Genomic DNA, 14874 nt, shown 5'->3' with positions numbered 1-14874 from the left:
TTTTCCAAAAGTCATGGGGTCAAAATGAAGCTTTATTCTTGATTCTCCCACCCACAAAGTGTGTTACTTCTGTTCAGCCAATGAGAAGTCTGAGCATGAAGAAAGTCAATAAACGGATGAATAAGGTCTGGGCTATAAATACGTGAAATCAATGAGTCTGGACATCTTGCTTAAACCTTGCCTAAGTCCACACGCCATAGACGTGTGTATACGAGGAGGTTTTCTGAAGTTTGGTCGCATTTAATTATTCATGAGAAGGAAAGAATGACTCTATGCTTCTGGAGGATAATTGGTAGTTGAGGGGAGAGAGGAATTTTCAAAGACGTTACAAATAAGGTTATAATCAAATGTAAACTTCCCAGAAAGGTTTACCTGATTTTGAACTACCATTTTCTCTTGGTAGGTTAGGAAACCACCGCTAAATAGAAAATGTGACCTACTTTAGGGAAAAGGGCCCCTCAGGTCCCAGCACTGAGTTCTGAACACTGGCGTTCTACAAAGGGTTGTTGTTCCTTCAGGGAAACCGTCTGAGACTAAATCCGCTTGAGTGTGGCTTCCTGTGAAGGTGCTTGTTCCATCTCACCACTCAGAGGGCATCTCTATGCAAACGGACGAACGCCCATGATTCCCTGCTTCAGCACTGCTCTATTCTCTTGGAAAACAAGCATTCCCCAAGACCCCAAAAGCATTTGCATTTTGGTTGATGATGTGGTCACTGGGAAATACTCACTCACTTTATAAATATTGCATTGACTCAGAAACACCCACCTCTAGAGAAAAAGCCCCTTAGTCAGGGTATTGCCTGGACTTCCCCAGGATATTGTAGATTAAACCCAGTGGCCAGGGCTATAGTCTGACTTGTCCAACATTAATTCCCCATGAGAGAGAGATATCCAGTGTGAAGCAAAGCTTGAATTTATAAAAGCATCCTTAGTGGTATTCCTGAATGTGGGCACTGTAAGAGCCAGGGTAGACTAACTACTACATAAACAACATCCCAAATCAGTGGAATGTCAAAAGAAGCACAATATCTCATTCCTGTCATAGGCCAAAGCAGTTGCTTCTTGTTGAGGGGTTCTCCTGGTGCCTCTCCTTCCGTGGATACTCAGGGACTCAGGCTCCATTTTATCTTTGCTATCCTCCAAGTCCTCAAAGTTCTCTCCATTCAACTGGTAAATGGAGAAAATGAAGGGCACTATGGTTCCCAAAACTGTGCACCAAGGTGCCCTGGAGAGCTACACACTGAATTCACAAGGGTGTCATGCAATCTTTTTATTTTTTTGAGACAGTCTCACTCTCTCACCAGGATGAAGTTCAATGGTGTGATCTCAGCTCACTGCAACCTCTGCTTCCTGGTTTCAAGTGATTCTTGTGCCTCAGCCTCTTGAGTAGGTGGGATTACAGGCACATGCCAACATACCCAGCTAATTTCTGTATTTTTAGTAGAGACAGGGTTTCACCATGTTGGCCAGGATGGTCTTGATCTCTTGACCTTGTGATCCACCCACCTCGGCCTCCCCAAGTGCTGGGATTACAGGTATGAGCCACTGCATCCAGCCGTAATATTTTAAAAAATTTTAGGGAAACCCAGCAATACTCCACATCTGTTGGACACTGCAAACACTAATATCTCAAGGCAATTCCTGATTTCATCATGAAATCATGGGACATTAATTTTGATAATGCTGTATCTTTTTGAATCTGGGTATTTAGAAATTGCTGTGATAAAAAGCATATACTGCATTAAAATCAATGTGCAACAGGATGAAGACAGGGATGTCCAACGTGATTTACAGATTAAAGGAGTTATGCAATCCCTAAACAGGCATAGACATCCCATGAGGAAGTGATTATGGTTATTTAAGAATGAAATAAAAATATCATTTGGCTTTTAATTCACATGTACTATTTTTTCAAAGCACAAAGTTATTGGGACATAAATATTTATTAAGTTACTTGGCCCTAACTACATTTTAATTGGAAATGTTAGGTGTTTCTGTGGCTGAGGAGTACAATGAAAAATTTGCTAAGTCCCTGAGAGCACCATGAATTGAAAAACAGATGATTGTGCTGAGAAATAATTAAGGGCCATCCCCACAAGTACTATAGTCACCTCCATCCGCATTCCACTGGTCAGAATTTCCTCAGATAGCTACGCCCAACAGCAAAGGAATATGGGAAATGTAGTCCAGCTATGTGCCCAGGAGAAGAAGGAAACTAATTTGATTAAAAATGTGTCATTCTTGGCCGGGCATGGTGGCTCATGCCTGTAATCCCAGCACGTGAAAGGCTGAGGCGGGTGTATTGCCTGAGGTCAGGAGTTTGAGACCAGCCTGGACACAAGGTGGAATCCTGTCTCTACTGAAAATACCAAATTAGCCGGGTGTGGTGGCACACCTCTGTAGTCCCAGCTACTTGGGAAGCTGAGACTGGAGAATGGCTTGTACCCGGGAGGCAGAGGCTGCAGTGAGCCAAGATCACACCACCACACTCCAGCCTGGGTGAGACAGAGTAAGACTCTGTCTCAAAAAAAAAAAATAATAAAAATGTCATTCTGTACTGCAGAAATGAACAAGCAGGGGCACAAAACTGTCCCATATTCATAGTTTAACTTGCACTGGAAAATGATGCAGCTCCCACTTTCAGTATCTCAAAACGTTCTCATTAACCCTTCTGTTCTACAGCCCTTAGGCTCTACAAAGCACATTTAAACCATGGCTTCATTACTTCTCACAGCCTCATGAGCTGGGCAGAGCAGATTCCTCTCTTCACAGGTTAAGAAATCTGTACAGACGAGGGATTATTTTAGGTCACCCAGATGGTGTCATGGTAACAGAAGTCAGACCAAATCCAAGTTTTACACCACCTCAGGGGTTCTTTCTACTGCAGCCAATGTCCAGGCCAGGATTTCCTAGTTAATACATGGTGCTGGGGGAACTAACTTGCCATAACATCCATACCAAAAACCTGGCAGAGACACAACTAAAAAAGAAAACTTCAGGCCAATATCCCTGATGAACACTGATGCAAAAATCCTCAGTACAATACTGGCAAACCGAATTCAGGAGCACATGAAAATCAATCAAGTTGGCTTGCCCACCACTTTCAAGTTGGCTTCGTCCCTGGGATGCAAGGTTGGTTCAACATATGCAAATCAATAAATGTTATTCATTATGTAAACAGAGCCAAAGAGACACACCACATGATTATCTCAATAGACATAGAAAAGGCCTTCAATAAAATTGAACATTCCTTTATGTTAAAAACTGTCAATAAACTAGGTATTGAAGGAACATACCTCAAAATAATAGGAGCCATTTATGACAAACCCACAGCCAATATCATACTGAATGGGCAAAAACTGGAAGCATTCCCCTTGAAAACCAGCACAAGACAAGGATGCCCTCTCTCACCACTTCTATTCGCATAGGATTGGAAGTTCTGGCCAGGGCAATCACGCAAGAGAAAGAAATAAATCGTATTCAAATAGGAAGAGAATAAGTCAAATTGTCTTTTTTTGCAGATGACATGATCCTATATGTAGAAAACCCCATCATCTCAGCCCAAAAACTTCTTTATTTTTTTCTTTAAGACAGAGTCTCACTCTGTTACCCAGACTGGAGTGCAGTGGTGTGATCTTGACTCACTGCAACCTCCACCCCCTGGGTTAAAGTGATTCTCCTGCCTCAACCTCCTGAATAGCTGGGATTACACAGGTGCCCATAATCATGCCTGGCTAATTTTTTGTATTTTTAAGAGAGACGGGGTTTTGCCATGTTGGCCAGGCTAGTCTCAAACTCCCAACCTCAGGGACCAACTTGCCTCCGCCTCCCAAAGTGTTGGTATTACAGGCATGAGCCTGTTGGCCCAGCCCATGAGCTTCTTAAGCCGATAAGCAACTTTAGCAAAGTCTCAGGATACAAAAATCAACATGCAAAAGTCACAATGCACCAGTAATAGACAAGAAAAGAGCCAAATCGTGAATGAACTCCCATTCACAATTGCTACAAAAAGAATAAAATAACGAGGAATACAGCTAACTAGGGAAGTGAAGGACCTCTTCAAGGAGAACTATAAACCACTGCTCAAGGAAATTAGAGAGGACAGAAACAAATGGAAAAATATTCCTTGCTCATGGATAGGAAGAATAAATATTGTAAAAATGGTCATACTACTCAAAGTAATTTATAGATTCAATGTATTCCCATTAAACCACCATTAACATTCTTCACATAATTAGAAAACTATTTTAAAATTCATATGGAACCAAAAAAGAGCCTGTATAGCCAAGAGAGTCCTAAGCAAAAAGAACAAAGCTGTAGGTTATCATGCTACCTGACTTCAAACTATATTGCAAGGCTACAATAACCAAAACAGCATGGTCCTGGTACAAAAACAGACACATAGACTAATGAAACAGAATAGAGAACTCAGAAATAAGACTGCATGCCTGCAACCATCTGATCTTCAGCAAACCTGACAAAAACAAGCAATGGAGAAAGGATTCCCTATTTAGTACATGGTGCTGGGAGAACTAGCTAGCCATATGCCACAAATTGAAACTGGACCCCCTCCTTACACCATGTACAAAAATTAACTGAAGATGGATTAAAGACTTAAATGTAAAATCCAGAACTATGAAAACCCTAAAAGAATATCTAAGCAATACCATTCAAGACATAGACACAGGTAAAGATTGCATGACATCAGTGTCAAAAGCAATTGCAACAAATGCAAAAATTGACAAATGGGATCTAATTAAAGAGTTTATGCACAGCAAAAGAAACTATCATCAAAGTGAACAGACAGCCTACGGAATGTGAGAACATTTTTGCAATCTATCCATCTGAAAAAGCTCTAATATCCAGAATCTACAGGAACTTAAACAAGTTTACAAGAAAAAAACAGAAAACCCCATTAAAAAGAGGGCAAAGGACATGAACAGACACTTCTCCGAAGAAGACATTTATGCGGCCAACAAATGTGAAAAAAAGCTCAACATCGCTGATCATTAGGGAAATGCAAATCAAAACCACAATGAGATACTGTCTCTTACTAGTCAGAATGGTGATTATAAAAAAACTCAAGAAACAGCAGATGCTGATGAGGCTGAGGAGAAATAGGAATACTTTTACACTGTTGGTGGGAATGTAAATTAGTTCAACCATTATGGAAGATGGTGTGCTGATTCCTCAAAGACCTAGAACCAGAAATACCATTTGACTCAGCAGTCCCATTAGTGGGTATACCCAAAGGATATAAATCTTTCTATTATAAAGATACATGCACACATATGTTCATTGTAGCACTATTTACAATAGCAAAGACATAGAATCAACCCAAATGGCCATCAATGATAGACTGGATAAAGAAAATGTGGTACATATACACTATGGAATACTATGCAACCATAAAAAGGAATGAGATCCTGTACTTTGCAGGGACATGGATGGAGCTGGAAGCCATTATCTTTAGCAAGCTAATGCAAGAACAGAAAACCAAATACCATATGTTCTCACTTATAAGTGAGTGCTGAGCAATGAGAACACATGGATACAAGGAGGGAACAAGACACATTGGAGCCTGCCAGGGAAGGTAGGGAGAGATGGAGGATCCGGAAAAATAGCTCATGTTTGCTGGGCTTAATACCTAGGTGATGGGTTGATCTGTGCAGCAAACCACCATGGCACACGTTTCCCTATGTAACAGACCTGTGTATCCTGCACATGTACCCTGGAACTTAAAATATATATTTAAAAAGTTTAAAAAGAAAGAAAACTTAGTCTCCAATGCAACAGTGTTGAGAGGTGGGACCTTTAAGAGGTAATTAGGTCATCAGGGCTCTGCCCTTATAAACTGATTAATGCTGTTATGGCAGGAGTGGGTTAGTTATTACAGGAGTGAGTTACTAATAAAAGGATCTATCCAGCCCCCTTCCCTTGGCTCGCTCTCTCTCTCGCTCTCTCTCTCTCTCTCTCTCTCTCTCTCTCCCTCCTGCTCTCTTGCCCTTCCACCCTCTCTCATGGGATGATGCAGCAGAAGGCTCTCATCATAAACTTGGACTTCCCAGCCTCCAGAACCAAGAGCTAAATAAATTTCTGTTCCTTATAGGTTATCCTGTCTGTGGTACTTCATTATTGCAGCACAAAATGAACTAAGACACCTGCTTTGTAACTTATATGGGCTTTGTACAATCAAATCTCAATTACAGTGACAATTGGTAGTGAAAAAAAATGTATAAGAAGAGAGAAGTTCTGTGGGTTCTTACCTACCGATTCAACTGTTGCAGGAGTTTGGCAAACTTATCTTGAGGGCATTTTCCTAATATAATTGAGTGATAAAAGCATTCTTTGTCTTCTTTAAGCTCATAATAATTAATGAAAAGAAAGGAGACTGGTCAAAAGCAGTCTTTCGGTGTTTGGAATTCACCAGTGATAACCCACAATATGAATAATCCTTGTGTTGTCTGTATAAACATTTGTCCAACAGAGGCAGCTGCTCAACCTTCTAAAGTCTCTTCTGCTCCAGTAAACAAGAGGTTAAAAACCTGGAAGCACTGAACCCAAAGAAATTTCAATCTATAGTTTCCTGCTTGGAATGGTGGCATGTGGCAGAGCTGACTGCCTGGATGCAGCTGAGAAGGAATTCTCTTCCATGGCCAATCTTTATGTTATTGTATTTTCTGTTTACATTTATTTTCTTCTTCAAGCATCAAATGAAAGTCATTATGGTCAGAGATTTCATCCCTAGGTGTAGGTCGGAGGCCAACTGACTTCCTGATAGGTGCTTTTTTTTTTTTAGCAGTCAGCTAAAATATGCTGGTTTGGGGGTATGTGTAAGCAATGATTTGAGGCCAGGCTCTTGGAAGAAAACTGAGCTCGCTGGTGTTCATCAATGATTTATCGCTGCTTGAACCAGAACTAGCTTCCCTGCAAAGCTATGCTTAGAGCTAGGCCAATTGAGTCCGACAGGGAGAGTCTCAAATTATTGATGAAAGGACTAAGGACCACGTTTGAGAAGTTTCTTCTTTTGGTGTGGTTACCAGATGTGCATGTGACTGGCTCAGCCGGCACATTTACCACCCTGCAGCTTTTTTCTGGTCCCAAACAGAAGCATTCTGGGCGGCTGTGTGGAGTACAGCACAAAGAATTCCCAGTTTTCTTTCATGACACTACGAGAAATCTTTAAATTTGTGATTGAAAGAAATCATTAGTTTTTGTTTCTGTAAGATACCTTCGCTGGGACTCCACATATGTTCTAGTAATTCTACTTAGAAAGATTCCTGGGAAGCCAGAGAAACAGCAGCAGGGTCTTTGCTTCTAAGTGTAGGAAGGAAAAATCCCAACGTTTCAGTGATTTATTTGAACTCATCTAGCTGGGAAGAGCTGGTAACAAACTAGACCTCGGAAGACTTTCCCAACATATTAGAGCTTTGTCTGGCCCAACCTCGCCTGACCTCACTCACTCACCCACTCAGTTCTCAGTGTAACAGTCTGCTAAGGCTGCCGTAACAAAACACCACAGACTGGGTGGCCTGAACAACTATTTCCTCATAGTTCTGGAAAGCAGAAGTTCAAGATCAGCGTTTCAACAGTTGTCTGGCAACACCTCTCTTCCTGGCTTGCAGGGACCTCACATTGTCTTTTTCCCTCTGTCTATATTCCTGATGCTTCTTCCCTTTTTTCTTTATTTTATTTATTTATTTATTTTTGAGGCAGGGTCTCATTGCTCTGCCACCCAGGCTGGAGTGCAGTGCCATGATCTGGGCTCAGTAAAACAACTGTTTTCTGGGCTCAAGTGATCCTCCCACCTGGACTCCTGAGTAGCTGCAACTACAGGCTCAGGCCACTACACCCAGCTACATTTTTGTATTTTTTGTAGAGATGTGTTTTCATCATTTTGCCCAGGCTGGTCTCAAACTCCTGGGCTCGAGCAATCTGCCCACCTCGGCCTCCCAAAGTGCTGGGATAGCAGACATGAGCCACTGACCTGCTGTCTCTTCTTCTTTTTATAATAATACCAGTCCTATCAGACTGAAGACAGATGCTTATGACCTCAGTTAACCTTAATTACACCCTGAAAGGCTCTATCTCCAGATACAGCCACGTAGGGGTTTGGGGCTCCAACATACGAGTTTTGGCCATAGTGGGAGAGGGGACAATTCAGTCTAAAATCAATACTTTTTGAGAAACAAACTATGTGTGGTGCAAATGCCAGGTGTGGTAGAAAATGTTTTATACACAATTGTCTCATTTAATTCTCACAGCAAGATAAAGGGATGGGTGAAGAAGAAACCGAAACTTGGTGTAGAGACTGATCGGAAGAGTGGTCAGCTGAGCTATCTGACTCCAAAATCCACTCTCCAAACCGGCATAAATAACTGCTTAGTTTGTCAGGTGGAAATAGTAATTTTCAATGTCTTTTGTGTTTGTGACATCTTTTCTCCAATAACAGCACTTTTTTTTTTTGAGACGGAGTTTCGCTCTTGTTACCCAGGCTGGAGTGCAATGGCGAGGAGTAAGACTCAGACAGGTCACTTCCAATTCTACCTTAGCTGAGTGGTTCTCATTTGATCAGTGGCAGCACACTCAGAAAAAGAGGTTTAATCATAGAACAAGGAGAAAGAAACGAACTGCAAATCCATCTCCACCAGGGTTTGGCTAAGGTTTTAAAGGGTTTTGGAGGTTGCTCACCGCAACCTCCGCCTCCTGGGTTCAGGCAATTCTCCTGCCTCAGCCTCCCGAGTAGCTGGGATTACAGGCACATGCCACCGTGCCCAGCTAATTTTTTGTATTTTTAGTAGAGACGGGGTTTCACCATGTTGACCAGGATGGTCTCAATCTGTTGACCTCGTGATCCACCCGCCTCGGCCTCCCAAAGTGCTGGGATTACAGGTGTGAGCCACTGCGCCCGGCCCAACAGCACTTTTAAAGGTGACTTAAAAAGATTTTATGATTCAAAACTGCACTAATTACATCAGCAATCATTTAGATATAATCAGATTCAGCATTACACTGTCACAGATTCCAATAAAAGGACCCACAATGAATGCACTATTCACCTGGAGGCCCTGTGGCCTGGCACTGCTGTTTAAGCAGAACTATTGTTGACCTGCTCAAGAGGCCAAGTATTCCAAAATTCTCACAGCAATATAAAGGGATGGGTGAATACGTGGGAATACGTGGATGCACACGTATTCCAAAAGGCACTGGATCTTCCTTGATGTTGCCTTGTTGTTCTTCTGTACCTTGTTTCTCTTACGTGGAGTAAACTGTGCCCTGCACAATCCATAGCTACACAACAGGCACAGCACGATGTTCTGAAGCTGTCCCTACAGGGTTAACAAGAATTCGGGACAGAAATATAGTTAAAATGGAGCATTAATCAGGCTGTACTTTCACCCACTTGCTTGTAACTGAAAGTCACTAGATACCACCTGCATCCTCATTGCTCCTATGGATAGTATTTTTGATCCTAGACTCATAGGGCTTTTGTTTAAGGATTGTTTAAGATGTTGGCCGGGTGTAGGCCAAGGCGGGTGGATTGCCAGAGTTCAGGAGTTTGAGACCAGCCTGGGCAACATGATGAAACCCTGCCTCTACTAAAAATACAAAAATGAGCTAGTGTTGTAGTGGGTGCCTGTAGTTCCAGCTACTCAGGAGGCTGAGGCAGGAGAATCCCTTGACCCAGAAGGTGGAGGCTGCAGTAAGCGGAGATTGTGCCACTGCATTCCAGCCTGGGCAACAAAGACTCTGTCCCCCCGCGCCCCCCCCCAAAAAAAAAATTGCTTAAGATGTTTTTTAGATCCTGAATTTCAGGGAAACATCTCACAACAGTCAGTTTGAAGATCCCCACAGGGGAATGGGATCTGCATGAGAAGAGACTTTTCATCTCCCTGTCCTGCGACTTCACTCTGCTCTCATTGACCAATCAACAATCTCCACACTTCGACTCCAAAACCCTTTAAAACCTTAGCCAAACCCTGGTGGAGATGGATTTGCAGTTCATTTCTTTCTCCTTGTTCTATGATTAAACCTCTTTTTCTGAGTGTGCTGCCACTGATCAAATGAGAACCACTCAGCTAAGGTAGAATTGGAAGTGACCTGACTGAGTCTTACTCCTTGGCGTGCAAGTAAACAACTCAGTGGAATGCCCATCAGCTTTCATTTTAAAAGGGCCCCCATCAAGGCAATGGCCCTACCACGCAAACACAAAAAGCACAAATTCAGTATGTGAAGAGGGATAACATATTTGTTTATGATTTATGTCCTTCCTCCATGTGTAGGCTCATACCGTGGGTATGTGTGGCTATGCTCATGGTATTCATACACTATGCTGACATGTATATTAATGTGTTCTTTACATGTGACTTAGTTGAGAAGCCATCTTGTTAACTCATGGAGAGGGTAAGAGTTGCCTTCATTTTTTTGGCATTTTCCTTCCATCCTCTCATCCCAACCATGATTTATAATTCAATGGGCCCTAGGAGTTTAATAGTGTTTCTGAAGATTAAATAATATATATATATATTTTTTTCGAGATGGAGTTTCGCTCTTGTTACCCAGGCTGGAGTGCAATGGCGCGATCTCGGCTCACTGCAACCTCTGCCTCCTGGGTTCAGGCAATTCTCCTGCCTCAGCCTCCTGAGTAGCTGGGATTACAGGCACGCGCCACCATGCCCAGCTAATTTTTTGTATTTTTAGTAGAGACGGGGTTTCACCATGTTGACCAGGATGGTCTCGATCTCTTGACCTCGTGATTCACCCGCCTCGGCCTCTCAAAGTGCTGGGATTACAGGCTTGAGCCACCACGCCCGGCCTAAATAATGTTTTTTTAAGGCAGTATAGCACAGTGAAAAGAAGGTTTAAAGACAATTAGTCCTTCAAATTATGACTTCAAAATTATTGAGAACTGGGTGGTTTTGTGCAAGTGGGATTATTACAGAAATTTGAGGCAGTCAGTGACAATGGAGTACTTCTCCAAGATCATCGATTCCTGAGCAAGTGGATGAGTGCAGAGTGGTGGGTTATAGCAGATCAAGCTCTTGTGCATTGAGAGTGCTCTGTTACCATCTCTTCCCAAGTAGGTGAGTTCAAGCGAATCACTGAAAACTTCAGGATTTTTCTTCTCTACATTCAGAAACAGGGACCATGCTGTTTCCCTGCCTCCCCAGGAATCTTTATGAGTGGAATGGACTGCTAGTAAAACATACTGAGTTCCTCTGTGGGTACTTAGCACAATACCGGACCACAATGCCACCAACAAATGGATAGCCATTTTATTATTGTGATCATGGAAGGAGGCTATTCCTAGGTGAGAACGTCTCTGGGTTTAGAGTGTGGCTCAGGGATAATGAAAAATATTTACTGAATGAAAAGGTCTGAGGAAAAGGAGCAACCACTTGGGGTTGCTTTTGCATAAAGAAATGAGAGCTCTCCAGGAACCCTTGGTTTGTCAGCAAGATTCTTGAACCCTAGATGTGTACTGAGCCTCCTGATTTAGGATGGTGGAAATGTTTAAAAAGTAAAGATCATGGTGACTTGAGAACAGTTACCAAGCAACAGAAAACACTCCTTAACGGAGATTAGGAGGTCAACGCCAAGAGCCTAGTGGCTATTTATTCAGTACATGTTTACTGAACACCTACCGTGTATCAGAGCGTACGTGACTGAGACACGATGGTGACAAGGCACACCTGGTTACTGACCTTATTGACCTTCCTGACACAGCCTAGTGCACCATCAGAGGAATAAATAGATGTTCTCAGTTTAGGACGATGCCTGCTATACTAGGGTATAGAAGCCAATGCTGCAGAAGCATCTAGAAGATATAACTAACCTACTGAAGTGGCAGGTTGATGGGATCACAAAAGACTTCCTGAGGAAGTAGTTTCTAGGCTGTACCTGATAAGTGAATAGTAGTTATCTAGGTAAACAAAAATGGAAGCATGTTCTAGGATGTTGGAACACTTTGCTTGAAGGTTCAGAGATAAGGTAACCAACGAAGGGGCATTTGAGGAATTAAAAGACATTCAGTGGTTGAAATATGTCAATACAGAAACCTGCTCATGAATGTTTATAGCACCTTTATTCACAATCACCAAAAACTGAAAGGACCCGAGGTGTCCTTCAACAGGAGATGAGTAAGCACGCCGTGGTACGTCCACACACTGGTTACTATTCCATAAAAATAAACGAGTTACCAAGCCATGAACAGGCACAGAGGAACCACAAATGCATATTACCAAGCAAGATGAGTGATACGAATGGCTGCATACTCTATTATTTCAGTCATATGACATTCTGGAAAAGTCAAAACCATAGAGTAAGTAGATCAGTGGTTACCAGGCATGTGGGGAGGGAGGACGGAGGAAGAGATGCATCGACGGGGAATAGGGGATTTTCAGGGCAGTGAGTCTATTCTGTACACCGCTGTGATTGTGTATGCATGCCGTGATACATTTGTCAAAACCCATAAAATGCACAACACAAACAGGGAAATTTAATGTCAACTATGGGCCGTAGTTAATAGCAGTATCAATATTGGCCCATCAGTCGTAACAAATGTACCACACTAATGCAAGGTGTTAATAATAGAGGAAGCTGGAGTGAAGGGTAGGAGATATATGGAACTCTCTGTACTCTTTGCTCAATTTTTCTATAAACTTAAAGTACTCTACAAAGTCAAGTCTACAGATAAAAAAAAAAAAGGAAGACATTCAGTGTAGTTAAATCATTGAGTAGCAGCAGATAGGATGTTTGCTGGGGTCGAGGGTTTGGTGAACAGTGTCTCAAGAGGAGGCTGGAGCTGTAAGCACTAGCTGGACCACGGAGGGTCTGTAAGTCATCAGACCCCATGGGAAAAGCGACAGAAACGCATTAGGGAGAACAGTGCCAAAATCAGATGTGCCTTTCTAAAGGGCAACTCTGATTGTAGGGCACAGATTTCATTAAAAGGAAGAAGGATGAGAGGCAGGGAGGGTGGCTGCTGTTGCAGTCATCAGTGAGAGATCAAAGTGGCCAGCAGTAGAAACATGGCAACGAGGACACAGAGAAGGAGAGCAGTGAAGAGATACTGAGTCTGGAAGCAAATTACCCATTAGATGGTTGGATGGAGGGAGAGAGAAGAGAGGTTTTGAGCAGATCATGAAAATGTTTCTTAAAAACAGTCATTATGACCATGGTCAAACTATGAGAAGCATGCTTGCCAGAAGCTTCTGGAGAGACAGAGAATGCAGGCAAGTTCCTCACCAGGTCATTTGTTCTTATAATGCACCGCCCGCTCTGTCAGTCCAGAGATGCTGGAGCCTCTGTAAGAGGGCCTCTCTCTAAGCTCTGGTCATCAGCTGATGGTTATTTTTCTCATTTTTTCCTGAAATGTGAAGTATTTTGATAGATGTCAACAAATGTTGAACAGGTCTTCTGGTGTGAAAAGATGGACAAAGCATTTAGAGCTTCCTCAGGGTATTTGGTCAAATGCTCCTAGCTTTGAAAAAACTGTGGCAGTTGTTGAAAATATTAGTAATTAAATATGAGAGATAGAAATGAGGGATCAGTGGTTATTTACACATTTTCATAAGAGCATATACTGATGCAAAATTATAAATATCTATGCAAAGTAAAAAAGTGGAAAAAGTGGGAAAACATCATGAAGAAATAACAAATTATAGGTAATATTACTACCCAGAAATAAATGTCCTGCTACTTAGCTTTTCTGTTTTTTTTTTCTATGCATATGTACCTTTTTTAAAGAAAATTTAGGTCATAATGCACATCTTGCTTTCTTTTTCTTACCTAAACGATTGCTTTGTTAGAGTAGATTGAGTTTTGGAATAGGTGTCCATTACAAAAAGACACAAAAAGACAATGGTTCCAATAAAAAATAAGCTTTCTTCTCGCTCGTGTAGGGAGAAAGAAATGGACAGGCATTCGACGTCTGGGCAGCTCTGCTCCTGCAGTAGCCCAGTGACCCTGGTCTATGCTATCGTGCTCTACAACCTGCGCGTTGCTCTAGTCCCTGTGGTTGAAGCAGACCCAGCTGTACCACATGGTTCCACACCAAAGAGAGATGTAGAGGAAATGGGAGGCAAGCTGCTTCCTCTTTTAAGAAAATGCCCTGATAGTTGCTCCCTTCTTTTCTGCCCACTTGTTATAAAAACACCTAGTTATAAAGGAGCCTGGGAAAAGTTGATTACCCACCGCACAGCCATGTATCTTGCAAAACCCCTGCACGAAAGACCTTATTTCTAAATATAAGGGGAAAATAGTTACTGAGGATTTGTCAGCCTCTGCCTCGGGTCAACCAATCACTCAGTGTGCCTTCCTGACCACAGAATATACTTAGTCCTCCTCCAAGGGAGGTGCTGTAGTAACCAACCAGTTACTACTCCCACTTAAACTCCAAGGTTTCTGATGACATAGAGTCCTCTCCAGCAGGACCGAAGGTGGTGAGATCTGGGGACTTACGTTTCCTGGCACCTTCCTCACACTTAATGCTTCAATAGCGGAGTCAAACAGGAGAGCAGCGATTTAAAAAACTCCTATTTGGAAAAAAGGTGAATGGGAAACAAACATTATTGTCCTAGAGTATAATGCAATCTTGTTGGGAAGAATCTGTGACAAGTCTGAAATTGTGACAAGTCTCAGCCAATGCAGAAAATTCCTTGGTCGGTGGACACCAGTTCTCCCATCTGGTAGAAACTCCTTTATCCTCTGGCCTCTTGGAGACTGCTTTGCATTCACTTCTGCGGCCACAACTAAAGAAAGTGTGGGGAAAACACGCCTTCCCTGGGCATGCACAACTTTCCTTTCCTGGGGGTTGCCTTAAGGATCAGAAAAGTACAGCTTTGCAGGCCAGGTTTGTGGTTTCTTTGAT

The sequence above is a fragment of the Callithrix jacchus genome, chromosome 5 (genome assembly GCF_049354715.1).
Source record: "Callithrix jacchus isolate 240 chromosome 5, calJac240_pri, whole genome shotgun sequence".
NCBI classification, from domain to species: Eukaryota; Metazoa; Chordata; class Mammalia; order Primates; family Cebidae; genus Callithrix; species Callithrix jacchus.
Note: the sequence above shows the minus strand (reverse complement) of the source record.